We start from the raw sequence: 12,883 nt of genomic DNA on the forward strand, positions 1-12,883 counted from the left end.
GGCCCTGGCTGAGAGGCAGAGCTGGGTCCCAAAGCCAGGCCTGACTCTGACCCACACAGAGTGAGGCCCCAGGAAGTGCTACATACACATGGATGGCCAGCTCTGCAGTGGCTTGGCTACTGCTTCCAGGCGCAGGCTCTTTTCTGGGAGTACTCTGGGCTGCAGGAGACCCAGAAGAACAGGAAAGAAGAAGGTATAGTGGAGGAGGGCAGAGAGCTGGGACTCTGCCCGCTCATTCCGCATTCTCTCACTTTGTGCCGGGTGCCCTGGGATGTGCGGAATGGAATCTGGCCCATAGCCTCGCCCCACCAAGCTCACCAGGGAGCAGACATACCAACAGCAACTGTAGCAGTCAGGCTTTTTAAAACCACACATAACGGAAGCACAACTCAGAGAGACTGAAAGGAAAAAGGGAACTGAAAACTTCAGGTATGGCTGGATCTAGGGCTCAAAGTACATCACTGGAATCTCTCTCTTTTCAGCTGTTAGCTTTGCAGTTCCTCTCTTAGGGCATCATTCTCAGGCTGAATCTTTCCAGGAGGTGGCAAAATGACTGCTGGAGGGACCATACATAGCAACCCTAGAGAGAAGAGAACTTTTCTTCCTCAGCAGCAGCCACATTAGCCCCAGAGCCGATGGGCTCCATGCCTTTCCTGAACCAATCGCTGCCATTAGGGAGATGCAAAACTCTGATTGGCCAGGCCTAGTCATGTGACTAATCCTGAGCTAAGAGTCAGACCATCTTAAACCACAGGATGAGGATGGGGGAGGGATGGCTTCCTAAGGAAAGCTAGGCAGCTGCTACCAGGACAAGGGAGGAGGGACTGGGCGATTCCCCCCCCCCGCCCCCCCCCGCACACTATTTCACCCTCCATCCCCTCTGAGGAGCCATTCACCCTCCAGTGCGGTGGTTCTCCAGTCGGACTGCACATTAGAACCACCTGGGGAGATCTAAGGACATATAGGTACCTGGGTCCCACCTTGATAGATTCAGATGCAATAGGTCTGAGGTGGGACCCGGGCACCATTATTTTTTAAATGCTCCCCTGGCAGCCAGGGCTGAGAACCACAGCTCTCCAGGGTCTCCACCCTTTCATTCACCGTGTGTGTGTTATTCTGTGATTAAGAAAGATTTTTCAGGGGCCGGCCCGGTGGCCGAGTGGTTAAGTTCATGCGCTCCGCTTCCGTGGCCCAGGGTTTCACTGGTTCGGATCCTGGGCGCGGACATGGCAGCGCTCATCAGGCCACAGTGAGGCGGTGTCCCACATGCCACAACTAGAAGGACCCACAACTAAAATATACAACTATATACTGGGGAGATCTGGGGAGTAAAAAAGCAGGGGAAAAAAAAAAGATTGGCAACAGTTGTTAGCTCAGGTGCCAATCTTAAAGAAAAAAAAAAAAGAAAGATTTTTCAGTCTCCTAGTTCATAAGGAGAAAAATGAAGAGGGACAGAAATCCAAAACCAGACTCTAAACTTCTTAGCTGTCTCCGGCTTGTGTTAAACTGAGCTCTGGGCTGGTGTCGGGGTCTCCTGGGATGGAGGTCAGAATGGCGTTCAGCAGAGTGTGGCTTCTGAGGCCAATCAAAGCCACTGAGGCTAAACTCTGCTGCCCGGACCGTGGGCCACTTGGAGGACCTTTCTGACCCAGCCCTTTGCTGCGCCCTCGGCCACCAGCCAGCTGTCAGCAGGCAGCTCGAGGTCAGCTGGGTGGGATCCAATTAGAGGCCTCTCTCTGGGGCGAGGGGACCCGACACCTGGATGCCGGGCCTTTGTCTTGTTCTCTCTCCACTCACAAGGATTTTGTTTTCCTTAGAACTGGGCTGTGGGACCAAGAGACCGGGAAGGACCAAGTCAAACACGTGATGAGTCTCCGTGAGGTGTGGCATCTTCACAGGTGTTATTTTTTACCGTATCTTGAAGGAATGGGCAGAATTGGATAGAAAGTTCTGGAGTCAGATGGACAGGGACTGGAATCTATCCTCTGGGACTTGCTTCTCTTTGAGATCTTGATTCTGCCTTCCTGAGCCTCAGTTTCCCCACCTGTCAAATGAGACTAACAGGAATTCCTGTTAGGGTTTTTGTGAGAATGGAACAGGACGGAGTGCGTGAAGTCTACTGGCCTGGCACACGCTGGCTGTTCCAGTCAGCCTCCTCTGCTGGGTACGTGTTTACTGAGTGCCTCCTTTCTCAGGAATGGAGAGGTGCTGGGGGACTCTGCCCTCATGGAGCCTATAGTCTAGTGGAGGAGACAAACGTGAACGAAGTTATGACGCAGGCTTTGAGAAAATTATGATAAAGCACTGCTTTTCCACTGTGGCTGCATCTGGGGAACATTTAAGAAATATGGGTGCCCAGGTCACCCCTCCTTCCCACTCCCCCACCCTCCCACTTAGAGACTCTGATGCACTGGACCTGGGCTGGGGTCTGGGCATCAGTGTTCTTTAAACTTTCCCCAGGTGATTTCAGTGTGCGACCAGAATTAAGAATCACTGGTCTAATGAAAGGATAATTGATAAACTGTGTACAACAGAGGAAATTTCCCTAAACTGGGCCGTCAAGTCAGGTGTCCTAGAGGAGGTGCCAGTTGGGCCAAGAACTGAGGGATGGATATGAGCCAACTAAGGTAGGGGCTTTTGGAGGCAAAGGTAGGGAAGAGTGTTCTAGGCAAGGAATAGCATGTACAAAGGTCCTGTGGTATGGAGGAGGATGTCAGTGGGGAGGTGGTCTGAGAAAAAGCCAGTGTGACTGGAGCACAGAGAGGAGGTGCCAGGTCACACAGGGCCTTGAAGTCCATGATGTGGAGTCTTTCCTCCATCTGAACAGTAAGGGAAACTGTTGAGGCATTCCCATGGGAGGTGACAAAACACGTCCACTTTTTCAAAAGATCCCTGCCGCTGTGTGGAGGGTAGATTGAAGGAGGATCCGAGTGGGCTTGGGGGACCCATTAGGAGGCTACGGCAGTCATCTGGGTGAGCACAGGTGGAGGGCTGGATGAAGGGGTGGCTCAGCTAGGGGTCAAGGACTTGGGCTTGGCGTCAGTCTCGGAACAAGTTTCTCTGAGCCTCAGTTTCCTCATCTGACAAGTGAAGGTGGTTGTCATAGCCACCTCACAGGGCTGCGTGATGATTAAGTGGGAGATAGTTAACTGCTCACATCCCAGGAGGCACTTCACTGATGTCAGCCTCCCGTGCTACTTCCACTTAGGCAGCTGCTTTTTCCTCTGCAGTCCCCACCCCAGATGTCACACCTTCCAGCTGGGTGCTTCTCTGCTGAGGTTCCTTGTCAAAGCCTTTTATCAGCCACACTGTGCTCATCTGCATCACTGTGGACTGACCGTGAGCTCTGTGAGGGCAGGACCATAACTGCTTTGATCATGGTTCTTTCTGGCCCAGTGCCTAGCACATGGCAGGTACTTAATAAATGTGGATAAATGAATGAATGCATGAAGGAATAAATATGTGGGTAACTCGTCCCACCTTTTATAGAGCCAGGCCTGGGTCCAGACTGACTTGTGGTCAGGAGGCTGTGGAGCACTTCAGTGATGGTGTCCCACACTTACAATCTGATGTCCAGTGCCTTTCCTTGGAGAAGATGGGACAATAACGGTAGATAAGGCTTTGTCACTCCTTTTCTCTGTCTTGTATTTGTGAAGGCTGTTTTACTGAAATCCAGTTGGAAGCCCCACTTCAATTAATGGACAAAAACTTTCACAGAGCGTGCCTCCCAGACTTTAACAATGCACCTCAGTTCATTCGGCTAGTTTTCCCCTTCCTCGCTGACGTCGGCATAAGTGCATTTTGTTTGGACCTCCTGAGCTGCTCTCTTCTGTCCCTGTTGGAGGTGTTGGCACCTTGCCTGGAAATCCAGGACTCTGTGCAGGCCGCAGGTGGGCCATTCTCTTCATAGATCCTTTGTCTTTGCTTCTTCACTGGCTTGGTTAACAACGCCATCATTCATCTTGTCACCCCACCCCTCGGTCCCTGTCCTAACAGGAAAGCACCGCTGGTCCTGTGGTCCATCTCCCTGGCTGGGTGGACTCTCTCACCTCCTTCCCAGTAGCACTGCCATGGGGCGAGGCTGAGGCACCACCCTTGGACGGTTGTGGCCTGTTCCTAAGTGGTCTCCCTTCACCCACTTCTCTCATGCTGTGCATCCTGTATCCGCACCCAGGGCTTTTTTCCCAAAGCTCAGCTCTTCTGAGTCTCATTTATTCTCTCACTTCTTCAGTAGCTTCCCATGGCTTCAAAGTCCTGAGTTCAGTCTCCTTCAATCAACATTTAAGCATTTCCCCTAATTCGACCTCAATCTAGACTCACCTTCCACCCCTCACTTCCACCATCCGACACCTTAACTTCGCAGGGATCCCCATTCTTCCTGGAAAATGCTCCACAATTGACTACCTCTCTGACTCCACTCATGCAGGAACTTCAGCCTGAAATACTGTCTGCTCCCCTGTTGACATTTACACATCCTGTGAAGCCCAGATCAAATGCCACCTCCTTTAAGAATTTGAATCCCTTTACTCAGACTTAATCGCTCCATCAAATTGGATGTGAGTGAAATGTCCAAACAAGGAACAAGACAGACACTGTTAGCTGTCTCCTTAATATCTGTCCACCCTACTCTCCTTCGAAAAGAAATTTGTTTTGTTCAGCTATCCACACATCTCCACTCTTGGGGAATGTCCCCTACATCCCCAGCCTGGGATGAATCCTGACTGGTCTAAATCAACAAGGTTATCCTGTCCCCTTGACAGTGGTTGGCTTAGAAGTAGGTGTGTGACCCAGTTCTGCTGGGATACTGTGGAAAGCTTTTCTCACTCTTAAGAAGAGATATAAGAGTCAATCTGTTCTTCCACTTCAGCCTGGATTGCTGCAGGCATATTATGACCCTAAGGGTCAAAATCAGGGCAATCCATCATCCATCACATGCAGGATGGCAGAGCACAAATATGGAAAGGACTTTGTGATGATATTGAGCTGCTAAGTTAATCAGCCTCAGAGATGCTTTCTTCCCAAGGTTTCTTTGATGTGAGAGAAGACAGCTCCTCGCTGTTTACGGTGGCTGAGTCAGGGCTTCTTCTGGCTTGCAGCCTAAAGCACCCTAGCAGATACAAGGACAAACAGCCAAGTCGATTCAGGTCTGTCTGCTCACTGGGATATTATACAGCCATTAAGAAAAGATCTCTAAGGTTGTGTAATCACATGATACAGCGTTTATGACATTATTTATGCAAAAAAATCAAGACACAGGGGCTGGCCCGGTGGCGCAGTGGTTAAGTTTGCATGTTCTGCTTCTTAGCGGTGCGGGGTGCGGACATGGCACCGCTTGGCACACCATGCTGTGGTAGGCGTCCCACGGAAAAAGTAGAGGGAGATGGGCATGGATGTTAGCTCAGGGCCGGTCTTCCACAGCGAAAAGAGAAGGGTTGGCAGTAGTTAGCTCAGGGCTAATCTTCCTAAAAAAAAAAAAAAATCAAGACACAAAACTGTTGGTCCAGCATGATGTAAAAATGTATGCAAGTGAAAAGCAATCAGAAGGAAATAACTTTTAAAATGATGATAGCTATGTTAGGGTAGTAAATTTGATCATTTCTCCCCCTACTTCTTGTAAACTTTAATCCTGTGTGTACATACACAAATGTATACACTTACATACATATACATTATGCTAAATATACTCTATAAAGTATAGCGGACTATAATCATATATAATATTTACTGCATAGTTCACTTAGTATATGTAGTGTACACTAAACATATAATACTATATAATGACGTATATTTATATATTAGTATGTATACATTGTGTACATTTATAAATACATTTATGTATATTTGTATATATGTAATTTTGCTCTTACTGATTTAAGAACTTTAAAAATATAAATACTACCTTTATAAATTTTAAATATTAAGCACTTTATGCATGTTAAGCTGAATTAATCCTCATAAACCTTCTGAGGAAGGTACTATTATTATTTCCATTTTACTTGGAGGAGACTGAAGCTCAGAGAGGTTATGTAACTTGCACAAGGTCACAAAGCAAGTACATGAGAGAGCCAAGGTTTGAACACAGGCAGCTAGGCTCCAGAGTTTGTACTCTTAGTCATCGTGGTGCACTCCCTCTGAATGTCCCTGAAAAAATGGCTCCCACAATACTATTTGTAACGGGTCTTTAGGCACTTTCTGTAGCGCACATACACCATGGATTTCTGGCGAAGTCTCCCCCTTTGCCATAGAGCAGAGCATTGACACAGTGTGTTAGGGATGTGGGAGTGGGAGGTGGTCATCATCCTGGGGGGAGGGCTTCTAGAGCCTCTTGGGAGCACAGGGACAGATGCAGGAGCTCAGCAACAGTTGCCCAGATGGCTGTGCTGTGCTGAGTGCCACGCAGAGGCCGGACCCTGGCCAGGGGCAGCAGAACAAAGCTTGATGATCATGTCAAGCCCATCCCCCCAGTACCAGGCTTTACCTAGCCAGTAAATACTGGCTCAATTTGTCAAATCTGTATATGTAAATAGTATGTTTAAATGATGGTATGTTGAAGCCGTTGTGAAGGATGAGGGGGGATAAGAAGGTTCAGGAGCATCAGCATGGGTTGCCCCTACCTATCTGTGTTTAGGGAGAGGGCTGTTGTGTAGGATTGAGCGCCATCCACCTTTAGACTGGAATCCTGGGGCAAATGGTGCTGGGGAGCTGTCCAGCGAGCAGTGCTGAAGGCTTGGGTTAGGAGAGAAAGCAGAGGGCAGAACGAAGAAAAGGAAAGGAGCCGGAGAGGGAGTCACAGGGATGGGGAATCCAGGTCAGCATCTGCATCAGAATGTCCCGCCTTCCCGCAGAGGTGATTGGTGATATAGACTGGGAGCCAGTCTATTGTAATCGAGTAGGGAAATTTATTAGGTTAAGTCATAAGTATACAGGATGCATTTGGTTATAGGTATGTGAAGGGAAAAGTACAATCATATAGCCATACATGTTGGGAAATATTTTGTAGTTACGTTTTTCTGTAAGAAATAGAATATATTGGATCAATGGAATTAGATAAATATCTTGGCGCAGCAAAGACACCTGGAGACACAGGCTTGATAAAGAGGGGAAAACTGCAGTTTTGACATTCTTGTGGCCACAAGAGAGATGGTGGAACTGGAGTAGTGCTGAGGAGAGAGAGATCAGTCATTTTCAGGGCGGGAGGGATGAGTGATGGATATGGGAGATGCGCATGGTCACAACAAGGGTAAATAAATGAAATTTTGATGAATTTGTTTATTAAGTTCTTCTCATTATCGCAGCTGATTAGAGGACATGGTAGACTGGGGGGACGGCAGAAGATACTGTCCTGGTGGTCTTTGTGGTGTTGGCTTGAGTTATTAGACATTGTGACATCCTGATGCCTCTCTCTCCCTCCCTGTCTCTCGCTGCTGCCAAAAAGGGTGGGTGACAGGTATGATTAAGGCAGTCTTCATCCTAGGAGGGGGCTACAGTCGAAGACATATTACAAAAACAGGAACTTGGAAAAGAAACCAAGACACAGATTTGGTTAAACACAGGGCCGTATCCCAGCTATCAAGTCAGTTTTTCGACTGGGCGGGAAGCCCACTTGTATGAACTGGGGCACAATTGCAAAGGTGTTTGAAGGATGAGTAGGAGTTTTGGTGGACAGATGAGGGAGAGGGAGGTCCAGGTAGAGAGAATATGCCTCATATGTCTTGTTTGAGGAAGGTGGGGAATTCATGTAGTTGGAGTTCATAGTGGTTGTATTGTGGGAGATGAGGCTGGAAAAGTTAGTAGGGGCAGCAATTAAAAAGGATATACCAGAGGAAAGGTCATGGATTTTAAACAGTGGTGAGAGTGATGTTCAACATCTTGAACAACCCCCAGGCACCAACACACAGCCGCTGGCCATGGTGCTAGAGTAAATCTTGGAAGGGAAACCTAAGGCTCTTGGAGAGAGGTGGGAGCAAGCAGTGTGTGGTGGGGACACCTGGGTAGGGGGAGGTGGTGCTCAAGACAGCAACTATTTACCGACATGACCAGATATGAAAGTATTTCAATATTTGAACCATAAGAATGGCTGTACTGGGGCATATCAGTTGACCATTAGGCCTGCGTTGGGAGCAGGAGAGTGATACAATGGACTTATGCCTGAAAAAGTGGCTCTGGTCACAGCAAATGTTTGTTCACAGGTGGACTGATGGGTAATAGAATTTTAGACTGTGTAGGAACCTGGGCTGCTTTCTTTCCATCTGACAGAAGGTGAAAGTTTCCAGTCCTTCCGAGCCTGGGCCTGCCAGAATCACCTGCTTCCATCTGGCCCTCATTCCCTCTGACTAAACATATCCCCAGCTCCCCTCGTGTCTGCTCTTGGCCACTGCAGCCCAAGCCGCCTCTGTCTCTGGCTGGCTGTCTCTGCTCAGCCCTGTCTGGACACACCTGCTGTGCCTTGCTCTTTTCCTCCCTCAGCAGCAGGAGAATTGGCAATCTTCTGGGATTTAATTACAGGTTCCCTGAGGGCCTTTCAGCCCATCACAGAACCCCTGCGGGCTGCTGCTGGGAGGGTGACAGGAGCATGCGGTGATAAACAGCAGCTCCTGGCATGGCGGCTGTACCCACTGGCCAGCCCACGCTCCTTGGGCTGCCGGCATTTTCCCGAGCAAAACCTGTCTCATTCCTATTTTGCAAGATCAGATAGCATACGGGGAAAACACTTGCAGCAGGAGCGATGATAAAAGAGAGAGGGCCGTGCAGCCGGGGTGGGGGAGGGCAGAAAGCACAACAGTTTCCCTGGAGGGGGTGCCGGAGTCCAGTGACTCTTGGAAACTCTTTAAATCCATTAAATAATGACTTAGTAATTCTGTTCACTTTAATTAAGTCAACCTAGTGTGCTGACAGCTGAGGTCCAGGTGGGGATCTTTTTGGCCTCAGGCAGCCACGCTAGAGTCCAAGAAAGTCCGTAGACTAGGGTCAGAAAATCCACAGCAGGCACGCTGCTATTCCCCACTTCTCCGCCCGTGGCAGAGCATGCTTACTGATCATGGCACCACTAAGCCTGAATGTTGCAGGAGCCCGGATGTGTGTGTTGGCTGTTCAGGGCTTGCGGGTAGCTGAATGAGACAATGAGAGAGCTTTTTTCTGTCTTCTTGAAGTACGACAGCAATGCAGGGCCTCAAATATGCCTCAAAGGAGGAGATTTGATCCCACCTAAGAGGTCTCTTCCCCATCTCAGCATTCTCCAATGTTTCCCCAGTTCAACTCCTGCTGGCATGGGGAAGGAGGGACCCTCATCGGGAGAGATAGGATAAATCCACTCACCTCTGCACCCTTTGTCCTTGGTCCTGAGAAAATAAGCACCCAAACCTCCTATCTCTCATGTTTCTCCTCTCAGGTGAAAACCAAATAATATTGACTGTACATTATCACTTTAAGGCATCCTGTGCTCTAACTTAACTGAACTTTTAAATTACCCACGACAGTCTGCTTCTTCCCCACCTCTGTGCATTTGTCCATTCTGTCCCCTCTACCTGCCCCCCCCACCACCTTCCTGTCATTATTTAAGGTCTGGCAGCCCCTCACTGAACTCCCCTAGCTTCCACCACCCCTCTCTGTCAGCACTTTCTAGATTACAGAGTGCTGGTGCAGAGTACTGAGGCTCACTGCCACTTCTGGATTTGAGCCCCTTGAGGTCAGGTCCATCATCAAGTTGTTCAAAACACTTGTTACACCTCCTTGCCCAAAACAGGCCACTAGCAAATGCCAACAAATCCATTCTCAACCCATCAGCCAGAGTGATCTGCCAATGTAAATCAAATTAATTTATACCCTGACTTAAAATTATGTGAGGTCCCAATCATACTGGACTTTCTGTTACAGGAACAAAGCACAAAGCAAGATTGCTCCTACCTGAGGGCCTTTGCACTTGCTGTGCATAGATTTCTCTCCATCTAGCTCTTCACTTAGCTGACTCCTTCCTCTCGCTCAGAATTTAGCTCAGATGTCACCTCCTCGTAGACACCTTCCTTGGACACTCGTAACAAATGTAGCCCCTTAGACACTTTTCTTGTATTAAACAATTTTATTTTTTCATTACTAATTATGAATGCTTAAATAGCAGTTATAATGTGCTGTTCTAAGCATATATAGAAATATATTGACCTTATAGTGATAATCATTTTGCAATATATACATATATCAAATCATCATGTTGTACACCTTAAACATACACAATGTTATATGTCAATTACATCTCAATAAAGCTAGAGGAAAAAAGAAATATACTAACTCATTTAACAATCCCATGAAAGAGGTTCCTAAAATGCCTCCATTTTACTGATGGAGAATGAGTGTCTTAAGCTGGGTTCCCTGGAAACAGGGCCTAAGATGGGTTTCTGGGGCCCATGATTTGGGGGAGGTGCTTTCAGGAGAAGGCAAGTGCAGGAAGCAGGAGGCAGGGATGTGGTCTTTGCCAGACACTGGCTTCAGCCGGATCCCACGGGACCTCTGGAGCGTGAATCCACCACAGAGCTGGTTCCGCCTTCAGCCAAAGGGGGCGGGCCTTTTCTCCTCATTGGCTGCCTCAAGGGTTAGGGGGAGTGAACATAATCTTCCAGGTGAGGTGGCTCCAATTGGGCCAAGGGCAATTTTATGCAGAAGGGGACAGTGTAAACCTTTAGAGAAGCCAGGGATGTTGCACCCACTGCAAGGGAGATCTGGGCAGGGCACCAGGAGCATTCACTACTAAGAAGTTGAACGACTTGCCCAGGACGTGGCTGAGCCAGGGTTTGACCCCAGGCTGGCTGACTCCAGAGTCTATGCCTTCAACCACTCTGCTATGACTGTTGCTATCTGAAAGGATCTCATTTACTTCTTAAAGTTTCTTTATTTCCAATCTCCCTGGGAGCAGACTCCTTGTTTCATTCACAGCTGTGCCCCCAGCACCTGCAGTAGTGCCCGGCACATAGTAGGTCTTCAGTAAATGTGGAGGGAATGAGGACTGGTCAGGCCCACGAGCTCAGGAAGCCAGGTCGACTCTCCTCTGTGGCTGGTTTGCTTGCTAGCCTGCCCCATGTGCCCCGTCTTTATTTACGGCTCCATAAGGCCTTCCACTGTTCATGGATTTCTTTGCGTTCAAATATTTCTTTCATAACTGAAAGTCTGGCAAACTCCCCCTAAATCACCAGACTTCCTTGGCAGCGTGCCACATGTCCGGACTCCACCTCCCCCTGCTTCTTATTTTTGAAACCAACTTTGTGTGTGTGCATGCGTGTGTGTGCAGGCACACGTACATCCTCTCGGGGAGGGATGCTCCTCCGTCCCCACCAGTAGTTGCCCTGTCAATCAGCCTGGGCTTGCGTCAGTTCCCATCACTGCCTGCCTGGTATCAGCTTAGTTATGTCTGCAGTCAGGAGCCATTCGCTTTCCTGGTTGCAAGGGGGTTCTCATCAGAGCCCACAGGAGATCACAGCCCTTTGATGATCACACAAATGACGTGGGAACAGTAATCACAGGGCTGCAAAGTGGAGCTGAAAGAGCGCTGCCTGCCACTTCGCCAGGGCCCCTTCCCGACACTGTCATCTTCACTCAGGTGTGGGTGTAGCCAGGGGCGAGTTCAAAATATTTACCAGCTGGTAGGATGCGGGCCTGACCTATCAGCCTGCTTGTATCCTTTTTTTCCCATTTATATATTATTATTTTTTAATAATAATACTCTAGGATAGAGGGTACAACCGACAGCCAGGCTCATTCGTGCTAGATGCTTTAAAAGCATCATCTCCTTAAATCCTCCTAAAACAATGCTGCTGGGCGTTATCCCCACTTTGCAGATGAGAAAACTGAGGCTCGGAATGAGCCATTTTTCCATTCTTCATGATCATCACGCTTAAGAGTTACAGAATATTCCACCCAACAGTGTCCCAAGTTCATCTAATGACTCTCGCACTGCCAGGGTGCTCATATTGTTTCCAGTCTTTGTGCTGGTGTAAATAATGCACCTGTGACAGTTTCTATGTCATTAAATATTCCTTGAAGAATTCATTTTGGACGACTATATAATATTTCATATTGTCAACAAAAATGTGTGTACAAGGATACTAATTGCATCATTACTTGTAATAGCAAAAAACGAATGTAATTAAGCCACACAAAAAAAAATGCTCCTGAGATAATATTAAGTGAAAGCAGCAGGGCACAAAATTGCATAATCAGTGTGCTCCTGGTTATAGAGGGGGGAAAACGTACAGACGCATCAAAAAAAGGAAGGAAATGGCTCCAAATTTTACCAATGGTTATTGCTAGGTGGTGACCTTATATGGAAAATCGTTATTTTTTCATGTTCCTATATTTTTTCAAATTATTCACCATGAGCATGTATTACTTTCAAATTAAAAAAAATAAGTCCAGGAACTTATAAGTAATTAAGTTTAGTCTGTGAGTTTGGCTCATGGCTCTAGCCTAGGGTTCCGCAAACTTTTAAAAAAATGGGCAGATAGCGGGGCTGGCCCCATGGCCGAGTGGTTAAGTTCGCGCACTTAGCTGCAGGCGGCCCAGTGTTTCGTTGGTTCGAATCCTGGGCGCGGACATGGCACTGCTCATCAAGCCACACTGAGGCAGTGTCCCACATGCCACAACTAGAAGGACCCACAACGAAGAATATACAACTATGTACTGGGGGGCTTTGGGGAGAAAAAGGAAAAAATAAAATCTTTAAAAAAAAAAAAAAGGGCAGATAGCAAATATCTGGGTAGTAAATATTGGCTTTGCGGGTCGTAGGCTCTCTGCTGCAGCCACTCAGTTCGGCCACTGTAGTAGGAAAGCAGCCACAAACAGTTCATAAACAAATGGACGCGGCTGTGTTCCAGTAAAATGTTATTTACAAAAACAAGAC

General features: G+C 47.9%; 1 protein-coding gene and 1 non-coding gene across 3 annotated transcripts in view; both read left to right on the forward strand.

The window, feature by feature from the left end:
• Positions 1-12,883, forward strand: part of GSG1L (GSG1 like) — a 219,235-nt gene that overhangs the window by 98,332 nt on the left and 108,020 nt on the right. The gene's annotated exons all lie outside the window — the stretch shown is intronic.
• MIR9129 (microRNA mir-9129) lies at positions 1,517-1,659 on the forward strand. Its single transcript, NR_128161.1, has one exon. It is a non-coding gene; the product is annotated as a microRNA mir-9129 (primary transcript).

Source organism: Equus caballus, chromosome 13, assembly GCF_041296265.1.
Source record: "Equus caballus isolate H_3958 breed thoroughbred chromosome 13, TB-T2T, whole genome shotgun sequence".
NCBI lineage: Eukaryota > Metazoa > Chordata > Mammalia > Perissodactyla > Equidae > Equus > Equus caballus.